This window comes from Mesoplodon densirostris, chromosome 7 (genome assembly GCF_025265405.1).
Source record: "Mesoplodon densirostris isolate mMesDen1 chromosome 7, mMesDen1 primary haplotype, whole genome shotgun sequence".
Classification (NCBI taxonomy): Eukaryota; Metazoa; Chordata; class Mammalia; order Artiodactyla; family Ziphiidae; genus Mesoplodon; species Mesoplodon densirostris.
Genome location: NC_082667.1, coordinates 87,461,358 through 87,480,327, shown reverse-complemented (window position 1 = coordinate 87,480,327; position 18,970 = coordinate 87,461,358). Strand labels below are relative to the sequence as shown.

At 38.5% G+C, this 18,970-nt stretch overlaps 1 pseudogene; it reads right to left on the bottom strand.

Moving 5' to 3' along the window:
- LOC132494219 (centrosomal protein of 78 kDa-like) overlaps positions 1–18,970 on the bottom strand; it is a 35,389-nt pseudogene that overhangs the window by 8,769 nt on the left and 7,650 nt on the right.

The window sequence follows — 18,970 nt, the reverse complement described above, 5'->3', positions numbered from 1 at the left end:
TGAAAATGACTCTACTACCCAAAGCAATCTACAGATTCAATGCAATCCCTATCAAACTACCAATGGCATTTTTCACAGAACTAGAACAAAAAATTTCACAATTTGTATGGAAACACAAAAGACCCCGAATAGCCAAAGCAATCTTGAGAACGAAAAATGGAGCTGGAGGAATCAGGCTCCCTGACTTCAGACTATACTACAAAGCTACAGTAATCAAGACAGTATGGTACTGGCACAAAAACAGAAATATAGATCAATGGAACAGGATAGAAAGCCCAGAGATAAACCCACGGACATATGGTCACCTTATCTTTGATAAAGGAGGCAGGAATGTACAGTGGAGAAAGGACAGTCTCTTCAATAAGTGGTGCTGGGAAAACTGGACAGGGACATGTAAAAGTATGAGATTAGATCACTCCCTAACACCATACACAAAAATAAGCTCAAAATGGATTAAAGACCTAAATGTAAGGCCAGACACTATCAAACTCTTAAAGGAAAACATAGGCAGAACACTCTATGACATAAATCACAGCAAGATCTTTTTTGACCCACCTCCTAGAGAAATGGAAATAAAGACAAAAATAAACACATGGGACCTAATGAAACTTCAAAGCTTTTGCACAGCAAAGGAAACCATAAACAAGACGAAAAGACAACCCTCAGAATGGGAGAAAATATTTGCAAATGAAGCAACTGACAAAGGATTAATCTCCAAAATTTATAAGCAGCTCATGCAGCTCAATAGCAAAAAAACAAACAACCCAATCCAAAAATGGGCAGAAGACCTAAATAGACATTTCTCCACAGAAGATATACAGACTGCCAACAAACACATGAAAGGATGCTCAACATCTTTACTCATTAGAGAAATGCAAATCAAAACTACAATGAGATATCATCTCACACCAGTCAGAATGGCCATCATCAAAAAATCTAGAAACAATAAATGCTGGAGAGGGTGTGGAAAAAAGGGAACACTCTTGCACTGCTGGTGGGAATGTGAATTGGTACAGCCACTATGGAGAACGGTATGGAGGTTCCTTAAAAAACTACAAATAGAACTACCATATGACCCAGCAATCCCACTACTGGGCATATACCCTGAGAAAACCATAATTCAAAAAGAGACATGTACCAAAATGTTCACAGCAGCCCTATTTACAATAGCCCGGAGATGGAAACAACCTAAGTGTCCATCATCGGATGAATGGATAAAGAAGATGTGGCACATATATACAATGGAATATTACTCAGCCATAAAAAGAAATGAAATTGAGCTATTTGTAATGAGGTGGATGGACCTAGAGTCTGTCATACAGAGTGAAGTAAGTCAGAAAGAGAAAGACAAATACTGTATGCTGACACATATATATGGAATTTAAGAAAAAAATGTCATCAAGAACATAGGGGTAAGACAGGAATAAAGACACAGACCTACTAGAGCATGGACTTGAGGATATGGGGAGGGGGAAGGGTAAGCTGTGACAAAGTGAAAGAGCGGCATGGACATATATACACTACCAAACGTAAGGTAGATAGCTAGTGGGAAGCAGCCGCATAGCACAGGGAGATCAGCTCGGTTCTTTGTGACCGCCTGGAGGGGTGGGATAGGGAGGGTGGGAGGGAGACGCAAAAGGGAGGGGATATGGGAACATATGTATATGTATAACTGATTAAATTTGAAAAAAAAAAAAAAAAAAAAAAAAAAAAAAAGAAAATGACCTGCTTTAAGTTTCCCTTAAATTAGAAAGTGAGTTATAGAATCTGATTTGAACAAAACATATTACAACTCTGCTGAATGTTAAGAATTAACTTTAGTGAGTAAAATATCTAATGCTTACGTTTAAAAGTCCTAAATCATACCCAACCCAATTTATTAAATGTACGATCACCAATATTTTCTTTGGCTTCTTCAACATATTCACCCCCGTGCACTCTTCCCCTTCCGCTCAGCATCTACGCACTTAAAACCCCCTGTAAGCTCAACTCTCGTATTTCTCAGAAAGGCTGTTAATGTTCATGATGCCCCTTTTGCCTTACATGAGCAGGTACTCAACATTTATTGAATGAGTGTCTGCCAATCCAATGGATGCACTTTCAAAAATTCCTCCCTACACTCACCCTGTGATAAATTATATTTAGATAGAACTTTTTAGATTATGCCCTGCTTTCATGCACATTACCTAATGTAATTCTCATAGTATATATTTTTATCTTTCATTGCATTCTTAGAAGTTTTCCAATATCTTAAATTTATTTCAATGATTCACTTTCCTAATTCATTGCCAGGAGAGTCTCATCATGTCTTTTATGTTACTGTATATACAATACATGCACAGAAAGTGCCTTCTTGAATCAAAGAATCATGAACAGGAAATAAGCTAATGTCATATAAAAGTGCACACACACACACACACACATACACAAAACCAGATTTTCACATCTTTAAAAACATGCTTTCTGGAATATAGATCATATGATCACTAAATACCAGTAAATGCAAAAGTCCATATGATACAACCAATTTGCAACATATTACAGTTCTAAAGCTTAAAAAATATGTGTATATGGCTTAAAATCAAATCAAAATAAAACCAAAACACTCTCAAAAGCAGATGAAACGTGTTTACCTCACTGACTCATCTATCAGCCTTCAGTCTTATAACTCTTTCCTCCTTTAACTGCTTTAGGCACTGCTCCAGGGTTTCCTAAGCAAACAGAGTCAATATTATAACTAATTCATAGTATAATATCCAAAAGCCTTTCCAGCTATTGGTCTCATCAGGATTTAGGGGCAGAGCCAGAAGTGAACTCAGATTTTAGTCTGCTACTGGTCATATCATACCATGCCAGTGAAATGAATGATCAAAATCTATCAAATTTGCAAAGATTTATTTAAATTCCACTCTTTCCAACATAAATTTGTGGCAGCCCACCATAAAAGGCATATGCATATAACATAGTAAGTCAGAAATAAGAAGTTACGACCAAGAAAGAAAAATTCTATTTTTATTTGTGGGTCTCTTTATAGCAGGAAGTCCTATTAACGAACCTGCTTAGCATACCTGAATTGCATAATTGCAGATTCAAAAGCATGTTTTAAAAAAGTGATCACTTTTAAAGCAATTTACAGTCAAGCACTGTTCCTGGAGTTCCCTGGGTATTAAATAATCGAATCATCAAAACCCTAAGAGGGGGCTTCCCTACTGGCACAGTGGTTAAGAATCCGCCTGCCAGTGCAGGGGACACGGGTTCGAGCCCTAGTCCAGGAAGAACCCACATGCCGCAGAGCAACTAAGCCTGTGCGTCACGACTACTGAGCCTACGCTCTAGAACCCATGTGCCACAACTACTGAAGCCTGCGCGCCTAGAGCCTGTGCTCCGCAATAAGAGAAGCCACCGCACCGCAACGAAGAGTAGCCCCCCGCTCGACGCAACTGGAGAAAGCTGGCGAGCAGCAACGAAGACCCAATGCGGCCAAAAATAAATTTATAAAACAAAAAACCCTATGAGGAAAGAACGATCACTAACTCCATGTTATTTTACAGATGAGGGAAACAGAGGCAGAGCAGTAGAGTAAGTAGAGCAGCACAGCCAAGGTCACACCACTAAGTAGCAGAGCCACACTGTGGACTCGGGAAGCTGGCTGCCATTCCTGCTCACGGAGGTGGTAGTCTTCCCTTCACCAAGGTCACTGAAATAAAATGAACACTGATAAACTATCTTAGGAGTTTTAGGAACTAAGACACTTCGGTCCTTGAAGTGGGGACACTGCTTGCAATAGGCAGAATTCTGACAGAGCCCCCAAGATGACCATTTACTGAAGTACACAAACCTTCCACTTATCCAATCAAACTCTAAATGTAGGTGCTGTAGTGAAGGGATTTTGCACATGGAATTAAGGTTCAAAATCAGTTGATCTTTTAAGATAGATTATTTTAGGTGGATGTGGCCTACTCGGGCACCCCATGAAAAGGACCTGAACTCTTCCTGAATTGAAGTACAAAAGGGACAAGAGGGAGACTCTCCATTGCTGGCTCTGAAGAAGTCCAATGCTGCGGCAGGGAAGGCAAGCGAGAGGCCTCTAGGAGCTGAAACACTCCCCCGACTGACAGCCAGCAAGGAAATGGGGACCTCTGTCCTGCAACTGCAGCATCTGAATTATGCCAACAAGCCGGAAGAAGCCTGTAGGCATTCTTTCCCAGAGCCTCTGGACGCTAACACAGCCAGACTGACATCTTGATTTCAGCTCTGTGGCCCACACAAACTATGGTGAACATCCAACGTTTGGGGCTCAATATCTTACACTTAAATTTCACGTGCTTTAACACTCTCAGGAGGGAACCCACATGTTCCCGTGTGTATCTGAGCAGGAAGCCCAGTCACGCTGTGCCTGGACTTCTGACCTACAGAACTCTGAGCTAGTCAAATAGGTATTGTTTTCAGTCAGTAAGAGTGTAGTAAAAGAATTAATATTCTACTCAACCTCCAGGTTCGTGAACAAAATAAATGATTGTCATTGTTTTAGGCCACTGTTTTGGGGTGGTTTCTTATGCAGTGATAAACAATCATAATACCTATACTTATGAAAACAGTAAGGTATAGTTATCCATGTTAACTGCTTTGAACAATCACTTAAAGAATGAGGAACTCTATTACCTGCCATCATTGGGAGAGGAGCTGGTATCACTGTCTGGACAGTAGCTTTTGGTACCTAACAACAATCCTACATCAGGAGTTTACCCTAAGGAAATCAAAGATGGGGGCAAAGATTTATCTACCAACATGATGTCATAAGATTGTTTATAACCAAACCCTAGAAGAAAGCTAAGAGCCTCCGAATTGGGACTGGTTTAAATAAAAACAGCTCATCGTCTGAAGGAATGCACTATGAAGCCACTAAGAATGACAAGAGGTCTCAACCAGAGTTCATGAATGGGCTTCAGGAGTGCTACATTCAAAATATATCTGTGCGTTTTTCCTGGGAGATGATGCATAAGCTTAATCAAATTCTCTGATGTAGAAGAGTAGTTAGTGACATGGCAAAATATTTCAGATACTTTTTTAAGACAAAAGAGCAGATTAGGTGTGTGTACATGCAGAGGTGGCTTTTATTTCCTTCAAGAAGTTGTTCATTCTTTTCAAACATTTGCTCAGTGAACATATATATATATATATATATATATATATATTTTTTTTTTGGTGGTATGCGGGCCTCCCACTGTTGTGGCCTCCCCCGTTGCGGAGCACAGGCTCCGGACGCGCAGGCTCCGGACGCGCAGGCCCAGCGGCCATGGCTCACGGGCCCAGCCGCTCCGCGGCACATGGGATCCCCCCAGACCGGGGCACGAACCCGTATCCCCTGCATCGGCAGGCGGACTCTCAACCACTAGCGCCACCAGGGAGGCCCTGAACATATATTTTTATATTCAGAACATGTTTAAAAAATTGAGAGTCTAAGAACTTCAAATTCTTTAATGTTTCATTACTAAAGCCAGTCAAGTTTTCAATGGGGAAAAAGGGGAAAAAATTGCAAAATTCCTCTACTTTTAATATAATGGTTTAATCAATCTTCTAAAACTGATTTCAAAGAAATTCTAGACAAATAAACAAAAAAACAAAAAACCCTCAGCACGGTCAGAGGAAAGTAGACTAAAATTCCTGACTGGTTCTAAATAGCACATCAAATTGCAATTACATGCAACAGTTTCTCCCTCTAATGGAGGGAATTAGAACACAGTGTTCAATTTTTGTGAAAAAGTGTACCCTCCTCCTACAAAGTATTCAGAATTCATGTCCCTTACATGGAAATATGGAACCAAAAAAGTTAGAAAGTAAAATTGCTTGATATTCTATTACTTAAGTAAGACTAAGGATGAGGCTTTGGAATAATTTTCCTTCCTGCCATCTGCTCTCCCTTCCTCCCTTCTGTACACCGGCTAGGGTGATTTTTCTGGGACAAAGCTCCCATCATATTGGATATCAAATTTTATGTTCAACTTTTCTCCATTTAACATTGAAATCAATCATTTCTCATATAATCAGGGGACTCATAACCTTGATTTTTTGTGCGGGCTACAAAATATTCCACTGCGTGGGTTTACTGGTTAACCATTTTACACATTTAAATTCTTTCCAACTTTTCAATATTATCAGACAAAACAACCGTTTTTATGCATTAAGGCCTTTTTCCATATTGAGAATAACATTCTTAAAATAAATCCATAAAAATGAGTTTGAGATCAAAGCAAATGAACATTTTTAAGGCTCTGAGGTACCTATCTCCAGACTTCTTTCCAAAAGATTTCTGAGATTTTACACTGCCATCAGCGATGTATCACTTGGTATATAACCTCTACTATAACTGTTGGCTTACTTCCTCACTTAGAGTGCAAGTTATTTGAAGATAGGGGGTGTATTTTATTAAGTGTTTATCCCCAGCACCTGTGCCTAGCACAACGTAGATGGTCAATAAATAATTGCTTAATAAGGAAAATCCCTGCCACACACGTACATATAAGATGTACGTGTGTGAAAGACAGACTGTGTGTTTTTCTCTAACTAGATAGATGAAAACTTGTCATCTTCTTTAATGTGCAATTTTTTTGCTTATGATTAGTCATTAAATTTCTCTTTTAGATTATATTGTAAATATTCAGATTCTCTGAGGCAAATGGGCCTGGCACTACCCATTAGCTACATAACCTTGGACAAGTTGTATAACTCTAGGCCTCAACTTCCTCATCTATAAAATGGAGATAAGCTCCCATATTACAGAGCTCTTGTGAGAATTACATGAGTTACAACACATATAAAATTAGAAGAGTGCTTGGTACATAGAATATGTGCAGTTAATGCTGAATGAATGAACATGCGAATGCAAACAGTAGTGAAGGGCTTAAAATGAAACGGTCTCATCCCACTCCCACATCCAGCACTCAAGAAGCGACCGATTCTTTACGCAGTTTTTAATTGTAAAATACGATATGTGTACTGAGAAGTGCACAGAACAAAACTGTCAATGTGACAAATAAAAAGAGAATACTTACATAAGCACAACTCGAAGCTGAAAGTATTGAGACTTGTCAGCATCGCAAAAAACCCCCCATATCCTTTTCTCATCACAAGCTCCTTCCCTCTTCCCGGTTAAACACCAACCTCACTTCTTGACAGTCATTTCCTTTAACCTGCATGCATCCCTAACAAAAGAGTTTAGTTGGGTCAACATCTAACTTTATGTACAGGATCATAGTATATGAAGTCTTTTCTATCTTATTTCTTTCTCTCAACGTTGGTTTAAAAAATTCATCCATGGGCCTCCCTGGTGGCGCAGTGGTTGAGAGTCCGCCTGCCGATGCAGGGGATACGGGTTCGTGCCCCGGTCTGGGAGGATCCCATATGCCGCGGAGCGGCTGGGCCCGTGAGCCATGGCCGCTGGGCCTGCGCATCCGGAGCCTGTGCTCCGCAACGGGAGAGGCCACAACAGTGAGAGGCCCGCATACCGCAAAAAGAAAAAAAAAAAAAAGAAAAAAAAAAAAATTCATCCACATTGCTGCCTGTAGCTCTAGTTCATTCATTTTTACTGCTGGATAGTTTTCCCACTGTACAAATACACATCATTTATTTAATTTTTTTTTTTTTTAAATTAATTATTTATTTATTTTGGGCTGCGTTGGGTCGTCGTTGCTGCACATGAACTTTTTCTCTTCGTTGCGGTGCGTGGGCTTATCATTGCAGTGGCTTCTCTTGTTGTGGCTCGCAGGCTTCAGTAGTTGTGGAGCCCCGGCTTCGTTTCTCCGGGGCGTGTGGGATCTTCCCAGAGCAGGGAATCAAACCTGTGTCCCCCTCATTAACAGGCAGATTCTTAACCACTGCGCCACCAGGGAAGTCCCATTTATTTAATTTTTGACTCTTAATGGACATTTGGTTTGTTTTCAGTTTGTGGTAATGCAAATCATGGACAGGAATCCTGCTGTACCCATTATTCTGGTGCATTTACACAGGGCGGGGGTGAGGGCTGCTGGCTCACAGGCTATTTATATACCTTCAGTTGACGGAGAGGGCTAAATGCTTTCCAAAGTAGTTGTGTCGATTTACACTCCAGTATAATAAACAGGGTAGAAGATTCCCATAGTACTTCAGGTCTACAATACCTGATACTACCAGACTTTTTATTTATGTATTTGTCAATCTGATTGACATGTAGTTTCCTTGGTTTTGACTCACTTTTCACTTATTACTTAATGAAGTCGTACACTTTTCTGTGTTTACTGGCTGTATGGATTTCCTTTTTTATGAGGTTTACGTCAAATATTGTTATTTTTTATTATTTTATTATTATTATTTACTTTTGGCTGTATTGGGTCTTCGTTGCTGCGTGCAGGTTTTCTCTAGTTGTGGCGAGTGGGGGCTACTCTTCATTGCGGTGGCTTCTCTTGTTATGAAGCACAGGATCTAGGCGTGCAGGCTTCAGTAGTTGTGGCACATGGGCTCAGTAGTTGTGGCTCACGGGCTCTAGAGCACAGGCTCCGTAGTTCTGGTGCACGGGCTTCGCTGCTCCATGGCATGTGGGATCTTCCCGGACCGGGGCTCGAACCCGTGTCCCCTGCCTTGGGAGGCAGTTTCTTAACCACTGCGCCATCAGGGAGGTCCAACTCTTGTTATTTTGAATTCTTCTCCATGTCCAAGTAATACTCTTCCATGACTATTTTCTCACTAAATTGGAGGCATTATCTGTTCACTTTCTAACTTACTAATAAGTAAGGGTTTAGTTCCTCTACACTCTTTCCTATGTCCACACTGCTCAGTAAAGTTATGTCATCAGGAGTTATTCCACTGCTCATGATCTCTTTGACTTGTAGTCATATACTTAAAAACCTACATTGTTGATCAATTAGAAACTCTCTCAATGTCACGCTTTGTAAAATGAGGACATTCATACCATCTTCCCTTTTTTCTACCTCCTGTCTACCTTCCAAACCTAGCTGTTACGTTGTCAAAGTTGAAATTTATGTTCTGTTCTATGGGCAGTTAAGTCTTCTGTTATTTGAGAGTCAGTACGGAGTAAGGTTTAAGAGAACAGTCAGAGAGCCTAAACTCAAAGCCTCGATCCAACCTTAAATTAGGTACAGCCTGGGCAAGTTCCTTCCCTGACTTAGCTTCCTGCTCTCAAAAGTGGGAATGATATTAGCACCAACCTCATAAGGCTATTCAGAGGATTAAATGAGTTAATATATGCAAAAACACTTAGAGCCTAATATATACTAAGTACATACTAGTACACAATACATTTCAGTACATACCAAGTTAATACTCATACAAACTAAGTATAGTTTACTTTAGTTATTTGTGATTACATGCACGTTGACAATAAAAGCTGCAAACCAAGACAGTATTGCCATTATTACAATGAAATTAATATTGCCCACTGCAGAGGTACTGTGTCTCTGTGTATAGACTACACCTCGTTCCATACTGTGCCAGTGTCACTGCCCTTGTGCAGGGTGACCACATACCCCAAGCCGCCTTGGGCTGTTCCAGTTTATACCTGTTGTCCTGATGTTACAGCATTAGAGTGCCTCCTTACACTATTGAAGTGTAAGGAGTTTGGACAAGTTCTGGTTTGGACAACAAATTAGATAGGTGGTCATTACCCCTGTGTGTCACTGAAAAGGGGGACATCTATAGTGTCAAGTTGAAGTGGATTCTTCCCTTCCTCACCAATAGTAGGTTAAAAATCAACCATAGTTTAGTGTGCTTCAGCTTTATGTCCGTATAGCCTTTTCTCCTCCGGAGTTCAAGTTCCTTCTCCTCTTCCTCTCCCTCCTCCCTTCCAACAGTGCCTAACACCTAGTAAGTACAATATGCCTCAAGGTGTTTCTAAGCTCTCAATCATACAATCAATAGAAGCCTCTCCACTCTAGACTAGCTGCAATCTGCACTGAATCCCCTATTATCTTCCTTCTTGGTTTATTGCCTCATTTTGCTGGATTATGTCTATAAATAGCTTAAGGTGTAGCACAGGAGGTCAATTTTTCAAATTTCTTTCTTTACAAAATATCTTCTTCAGCCTCCACGTATGACTGATAGTTTGGCTGGATACAAACCCCTAGGGTGAAAATTATGTGCCTGAAAAACTTTGGAGATATCTTTCTAATGCCTTCCAGGATCCATGGTGCTCATGACAAGTATGATAAAGTAAGATTTTAACCTTTTTTTTTAGGTGACCAGTATTTTTCTCTCTGGAATGGATGTATCCTCTCAGTATTTTATTCTATTTTAATTTATTTTTTCAGTATTTGAAAGTTTCACAATGAAGGGTGCCTAGGTATGAGTCTATTCTTGCTCATCTTGCATAACTATTTTCAATCTGAGGCCTGATGTCTACTTTCAGCTGTGGGGAATTTTGTTGCCCTTTGACAGCTTCCCTCCATTTTTTTTCTGGGTCTGGACTTTCTAATAGTAACATGTGGGACCTCCCAGATGCAGCCTCTCTAACATATTTCTGTCACATTTTCCATTGTGTCTTTCTTTTTTATACACTGAGAAATTTTTTAAATTCCTACTGAATTTATTTCAGCAACCATATTTGCATTTCCAGGAGACCCCTCTTGCTTTCTGACCATTCTCCTTTTCATTAATACCCTAGTCTTATTTTATACTTGCTAGCTCTTTTTAACCCTCTCTCAGGATACTAATTAGGGTTTTTTCTTAAATTATTCTGTTTCCTAAATTGTCCCTGGTCCTCCTAGGATATGTTTGCACTCTTTCCCCCTCTCTCATATTGTAAGCTTTACTCAACTAACAGGCAAAAGACAGTTATTTTCTATTTAAGAATGAGCGCAGAAAGCTCCCTAAAGTCAACGATTGATTGGCTTCTTATGCAGGAAGAAGCGGGGAGTAACTGTAACAGGATCTCCCCCAAACACAGTTTTCGAGGGTGTAAAAACTCACAGTAGCTGCCCCAGTTCTCACCAGTTTCACTGTTTTCAAAATGAAATCATCTCATTTCAGGAGGGTGAGGGCGGGGCTGGGAGTCCACTCCTCCAAACACATCCCTTCAATGAGCTCCCCTATTTGTCACACTTTCAACTAACTCCACCCTCTCTCCTACATGCGCACCTGAGCATGGGGCTACTTTTTCAGGTGGGGTCAGAATCCTCCTCAGTTGCACGTGGTCCCTGTGCATATTCTAGGTGATGCTTTTCCTCTGTTCTACTGCTTCAGTTTCACACTCTTCCACTTGTCTTCTCTCTTTCAAAACTATGTTGAAATCTCTTGATTGTTGTGGGCATATATACTTAAACACTTTGATACCATCACTGTAGTGTCTTGTCAAAACAGAGAAGAGCTAAAAGGGTTCTCAGTGTATTCTGAATCTGCTATTCTGTGGTCCCAGTGTTTAAACTTCTTGGACTTCCCCAGTGTCTATTACTGCTTTTACAAATACAATCTCGTGGTCTATTCGTGAAGGAAATGAATACACCACATCTAAAATAACAAGGAATGCGGGTTAGATGCTCTAGGGTCTTGTCATACTCTGCCATTTACTAATAAACCACTTACGTTCTACAAATTGTAGGTGCTCATTTATAAAACGAAAGGGAGTAACTCCACTTGAACTATAGATTTCTCCTACTCTAACATTTCATAATTTTCTAAGTTCTTTTCTTAAAATTTCTCTATATTATCATTAATTTTAATTAAAAAATAAAAATCTAACTTTCTCTTTTGAAAATCAAAGAGTAATTCCTGTAGTCCTACAATAATGGGATAATCAGTTCTGAAACCTGTCAAGTGTCATGTTTCATATGAAGAGAAAGTCATATTAAATAATTTTAGAAAATTAAACATGGACTTTGTAGCACAAAGATAAGGTCCCCCCCAAATGGTGTTCATTTATTTACTAGAAATGTTCAGCTCTGCATTAAAGTTGAAATAAAATAAATATATTAATTTTGAGGTGCAAAAATTTCTTATAAAAATCAATCTTTCTTTTCTGCCCATACAAACAAAAGTATGGAATGACATTAGAGGTCAGGTTTATTTGGTAATAGAATGTAGCTTCTTGATATTTTTGATTTTAGGAAAGGAGAATATCAACATCCAAACTTTTTTCAACTTTACTTTTATTTAAAATGAGGCCATATTTTCCTCTTATAAAAAGAGAGTTCAACTAGAACTGTCCATTTTCTCATCTGTAAAACAAGAGCACTGAATCAGCTGACTGTATTCATTCAGAACTCAATTTCCTTATCTTATGATCACTAAGCTTCTCCCTAAATCTAACATACTAAGGTTCTAAGGAAAGGAAAATATATTACTAACGACATGTTTTGATTTTAGTTTCTTAGAGTTCAAATGTCCACCATTCACCTTGGTCTAAGCTTAAGGAACCATTCAAGGGGATACAATGCAGATGGGAGGAGAAAACAGAACCCTCACACAAGCTGTGCTGTGTTGCAATCAGCCTTCCGTTTGAAAAATAATCTTCTCTATAGCTTTAAAGTGATAACTTTGTACCTGCAATGCTTCTTGTTTCAAACGGATTTTCTCTGGCTCTTCCTGAACATGTTCTGAGGAATCATCGACCTCTTCGATTTCTGAGGAGGAAGGACTCTCTACTGTCACAGTCACAGGAAATTCTGATGGACCTGAGTGTCCCAAGAAGAAGATAGAAAACCACAGAGTTGTTACACTAAAGTGCAAAGAAAGAAGACAAGATTGTATAAAAGACAACACAAGCCAGATACCAAATATCCAAATATTAGAGGACATTTAACAAAAGTGATCTGAGGTATCATTATTTATAAATGTCTCTCACTGCTCTTTAGTGTAAACCAGGCAATGACTAAGTAAAAGTACAGGAACTTATTTTTGCTATGTTACTGTACAGACCTCTGTTGTACGTGCTTACGATGAGTAATGGGAATTGCCCACATTATTTTATTAAGTTTCTTTCACAGAAGCCAAGTTAAGATCCAAGGTAAACATTTCTTCTCAGATCAACTTTATACTGCAAATGAAAAATTTATTCTTCACCATCAGACAAAAACAGTCTGGAATAAAATGTAGTTTTTCAGAGGAAAATACATCAGTAAAGGGACTGATGAATAATCAGGAAGTCAACATATCTAAGCTGTGAATAATAGACATTAGAATTTAAAAAAAATAAATCACATACACATACACAACTAAAACTGACGCATCAAAAATTTCATCTTCTCACCACCCTTAAGCCAAAACTAGGGCAACAATTCTCCCAGCAAGCTTCACTGCCACTGCAATGTTGTTCAATAGGACATTTCCAAACATTTAAAAACTGACCTGGCCACAACCCCATAAAAGTCTACACATCATAAAGAACTGTGCTGGGATTATATAACCACGCAGAAGACAAGTCACTAGGACATCATTTTGACAACAAGCAGCAAACCCTGCAGCATAGGAAAACCCTAACAGGAGAACGAGGTCCCTTCTCTCTGGGAATGCAAGGCCAGGACTGACACCCAAGATGCGCTTCTCTCAACCTCAGCAGTGGTGCCATTCACAGAGCAACTATGCAGTCTCCCAAGACCACTGGGAAGGAGAATCTGATACTGACAGTATTAGCTTGCCATAAGGCCATAAGCGAGGGAATGTGTGTGGCCTTGGTGAGAGAGCAGAGGTTTGGGAGATGTTGCTTTATATTGGCTTTCAGATCAGGAATTTGTACATATAGCCTGCAAACAACGTTTCTTGAAAACATGCGAATATTCTTGAGTATGACAGCTCCATGTGAGGGGTCAGAAATGGCAGTCAAGTTCGTTTCACTGGGTAACAGCTGATTTGCGGACTGGAAAACAGGCTTCCTTGTTTACAGACATAACCATAAGGCTGCGAGTTGTGCGCCAAATCCACACAACTACACAGTTGCATTGGGAGAGCGACCAAACATGTTTTACATGGATTTATATCAGAGAGGGAAATGCTTCTTGTAAGGCTCTGTCAATTTAAAAAGCAAGAAGAATGACCATCCACCTTTCCGAATTCAAGCCCTATATATCATAAATATGATAGCTACACACCACCAACTGATTACATACATCACGAGCTTTGATGAATGGAAAGCCCCTAAAAAGATAGCAACAAAACGAAGTTAGATCTTCATGTAAATACATCACCAGTTAAACCCAGTTAATACAACTATTTAGTAGTATGAACAGTATCCATACAGAATTGTGTATAAAAATAAATAAGCTCAAAACAAGGACCTGGAGGGCTCTGCTACGGAGAAAACACAACAGAATTCAGCCTACTGGCTTGCTAATAACTCTCTGAACTGCTGAGAGGCCCCTTCAGCTCCTATGTTCAGGATGGTTGAGATTTCAGTCTCTCTTCTTTAAATGGTGATATTAAGCGTTCTCTAATTTACCACCCTGTGTGACGAGGATGGACCTGCGATGAAGTGTCTCAGCAAGAAGACAGGAAACCACAGAGCTGTGAAACTCAAGTGCAAACACTGGGGATTCAACACTATAGTTTATGCAACAGCAATTCACATTACCATTTGCAAAAAAGTAGTTGGTTGTCCAGTGGGGATTAGAAACATCCATTTAACATGAGCAACTGAACAGATATTTTACACAGTAACTACTTCAAGTACTATTTAAAATCAATTCTCTTTGTTTTCTTAAGCAATTGTTAATCCCCAATTTCCTGATTACTACCAAGTAAGTCACCTGAAGATCATCTAGAGCCATCTATTTCACTTAGCAAGCCTAAAGCTATAATTCAACCATTTTATTTACTGTTCTGTGACAAAAATTACTATGAACAGCTATCCCCTGGATAAGAAATCAGGTAATGCTAGTTTGACTCACTAAATCTGATTTACTGAGTTAATAAGCCAGTTGATTTAGAATAGGTCTAATGCATATTTTTCATCCATTCTGCATTAAACTATTTCCCATGCCTAAAATGTCTTTTTTCCCATTCGTACGTCTCCAAATTCCTACTTCTGTGCTGTAGGGCTTCGCTCAACTACACCTGCCTTTATTGAAACTTTCCTCACATGCACAATTGGTGATCATTTTAGTCTCCTCAAGACTCCCACGGAGTTACCTCTGTTGTGACACTTGAGAAACAACTTGAAACTCCCAATTACTTTTAATTTTTCTTCCTTAGAGGCCTCATTAGGCAGAAGCCATGTGTGAGTTACCTTTTTTCCTCTACACAAAGCACCAGAGACCACCCACATAATACAAGTTCCAAAATAAAGAACTCTAAATGACTGAAAAAGACAGGGAACGCAAACAGGTTACCTGTTGCTTTTTGCACTTCCTGCAGGACACAATGGCCGGAAACCAGACACTCCAGGTGGTAGCGCTTCAGGAGGGTAACATTCTTTACGAGCAGAGTGTTTCCTTCCATTACTTACAGGCTTCTTTGCGGCCAAGACTACGTTGGACAAAGCATGAAAAGAAGGAATCAAGATGCACCAAAGGTCTACAGAGCAACTGTCACACGTGCACACGTCGAAAGGAATCAAGAAGGCACTTGACAATGATGCCAAGCCCATTAAAAAGAGGATCGTTTTGTACAAAGGTTTTACATAAGCCAGCATTTTTAAAAAATATAAGTCCTCTACAGTAACAAGTTATTTTAACTAAAACAAAAGTATTGAGATGTGCAGAAATGCAAAAATAAAGTTTAAAAAAAATCCCAAAGTATGATACATTTCATGTATCATGCAGAAACACTCAAGTTTCCTGAATCTTAGAACACCTTTGGCATTTCTGAATCTCAAGGACACAGAAACACAGATACACCCATGACTTCTGCCAAACAGAATCTTCAGAAGTAGACCAAAAGTTAAATTTAAGATGAATTTTTCTATGTAAAAACAATACAAGTTATAAGGCTGCAAGTTGCTGGGGGGTAGGTGAGTCAGTTTTACCTTCCTATAAGCCTGTCAACCTTCACTGCTCCTTTGATTTCATATAGAAAACACACAAAAAAACATATGAAACCCACTGGATGAAAGAGTGAAATGTGGAGACTTACCCTATATTTCAGTAGTAAAGAGGCAAGTATCTTTATATGAAACATTTGGTTGCAAAAACTAGACCTACGTGTTAATATTTTACTTAGAACAAGCCATATATTAAAATTCACATTTAAATATTTATTTGAATTTATTGAAAACAAACATCATAGGTTAAAATGGTTATATTTATCCTTCAAAGCTACTGTATTTTATGTTATTTATTTATTTTAATAGATCTTGATTGGAGTATAATTGCTTCACAATTCTGTGTTAGTTTCTGTTACACAACAAAGCGAATCAGCCATATGCATGCACATGTCCCCATATCCCACCCTCTTGAGCCTCCCTCCCACTCTCCCTATCGCACCCCTCTAGGTCATCGCAAAGCACCAAGTTGATCTCCCTGTGCTATGCTGCTGCTTTCTACTATATTTTAGCAGCATTAGGATGCAGGGTAAAATGGAGTGTATGCGGTAATATAGGACAAATATTTCATAGAGTGTAGCTTATTGATAATCACCACACGATCCTGTGTCATTTACATGCCTCTTAAAAATATATAGGAGGGCTTCCATGGTGGCGCAGTGGTTGAGAGTCGACCTGCCGATGCAGGGGACACGGGTTCGTGCCCCGGTCCGGGAAGATCCCACATGCCGCGGAGCGACTGGGCCCGTGAGCCATGGCCGCTGAGCCTGCGCGTCCGGAGCCTGTGCTCCGCAACGGGAGAGGCCACAACAGTGAGAGGCCCGTGTACCAAACACACACACACACACACACACACATATATATATATATGTGTGTGTGTGTATGTATTAAAAATTTTTTTAATTACACTTTTCTTGTTAGGAGATTAAAAAATTTCTAATAAAATTCCCATCTTTTATTAGGCATACATAAGTACAATATAAATGTGACACAATTCACACCATTATTTCACCCCTATACTCACCTGGATCTAGGTATATACACAGATACTGATTTGGCTTACCTCTATGTCTCCAAATAACTGAGGCAAATACAAAAAAAAGCCCAAGAAATAAAATTACTCTTAAAAGAGCTCAATGAGCTTGTATACTTCAGTTACATTTCCACTTTGTTTAATCATGCTAACTAAAAAAAAATGTTTAACTGTTCTCATTCCATGATGCCCTATTATTCTGTACTAATTTTACAGAATTCCTAATATGTTTTACATATACATGTTTTATTTATATATCTTTCCATTTCTAATATCATAGCAAAAGTCAAGGTAGCTATTTTAAGAATGCTTTACATATGATATAAATTTTAAATAATAATATCTAATTAGTGTGATATCACAAATCTTAACTTCTTTGAATGTACTATTTGATTATTAAAATATCACTCTCTTGAAATAACAATTGGCAGATGATCATAAGCTTTTTTTTGACTTCATAAACACTCTTAACAACTTATTTAATACACTATTGTCCAAGCAAGTTGATTAATAGAGAATCAAAAACATACAACTTTAAGTAGAAAAAAAAAAAGCTGTATTTATGAAGATGTTTACAATAGTTTATTTGAGGTTATTTCCAATTTTTCACCAATTTAAAAAATTGACCTACTCAATGAAACCTTGTGAATGCAATGTTAAAAAGTATAACTATGAATCACAGAATTTAAATTTAGTATGAAGAGATAAGAATGGCAAATTATATTGAAGCTATGTGGAATTATGTTTATAGACAGCAGGAAGAGAAAATTAAAATGTAAATATTGCTTGATAGGATAATGGGATTAGAGGTGGTCTGTTAAATTTTTCATTTTTATGCTAATACCTTTATAAAACCCCAAAATCTTCAAACAACACACTTTTTAAAAATTGTGGTAAACTACACAAAACAGAAAATTTATAATTTTAACCATTTTAAAGTGGACCGTTCAGTGATATGAAGTCAACAAATTTTTAAAACTTTCAGAGGGCACCTGAATAAAACATGTGTTGTCCACTGGTGATTTTAATGTATCTGGTATATAACTAAAGTCACCACAAAACTCGTTCTGGGAAATTGGCAGATCATAAACATAAAAAATTTATTTTGCTTTTTATTAAACCTTATTGTTTTGCTGTTTCAAAATTCAAATTTACTCACAAGAAAGAGTCAGTTTCATATTAGATTTGGTTTCACAAATGCTGCTCCTGCCATTCATTCTTATCACCAAAAAAAAGACTATTTGTGACTAACGATAATATGTTACAGAAAATAAAAAGTTAAAAGGTTTTCAAGCTGCATATCTGGGAACCTAAATTAAAGCATCACACAACATTTTCAAAAACAGAAAAGCCATTTGATTTGACTCAAATCTTAGTTTTAAGATGGCAGAAAGTACCTTGATAACTTTCTTTTAAGAAAGAAAGAAAACCAAGCCATTAAAGAGAAATTCTTCCGAGACAACTGAAACATGTTATATACCTCTGACTTGGCACTCCTTCCATCTGGAGAACTTTTTTGGTAACTGTTTTCATCACAGAATGATCTAAAGTAAAATGAATTGAAATTAGAGTAATTATTTTCCAATGAGTGGCTATTTCCATTTAAAACCAAAAGCCAACTAATTATTGCTTTTCCCATACATTTAAATATGAAATCTACATTATATAATTATACACTTATTTCCCCCTTTGTGTATTCTAATTTCTTCCTCAGAAACCTAAGATGCCATCTTGCAGACTGCCCACAGTGGCTACTATTTTGGCAGCAGCAAAGGTCAACTTGAAACATTTTGCATCTAAAGTGGCTTTGGACACCTTTGGATACAAAGTACAGTCTGAGCACCGTCCAGACGCTTAGATACCTAAAGAGCATCTAAGATATCAAACCAGGGCATCCAAGATAACAAACCAAGTCCTGATATTCCCTCAAAAGCTGCTCCTCCCATCAGCCCCCTTCTTCTAAGTGATACTACCCAGTTGCA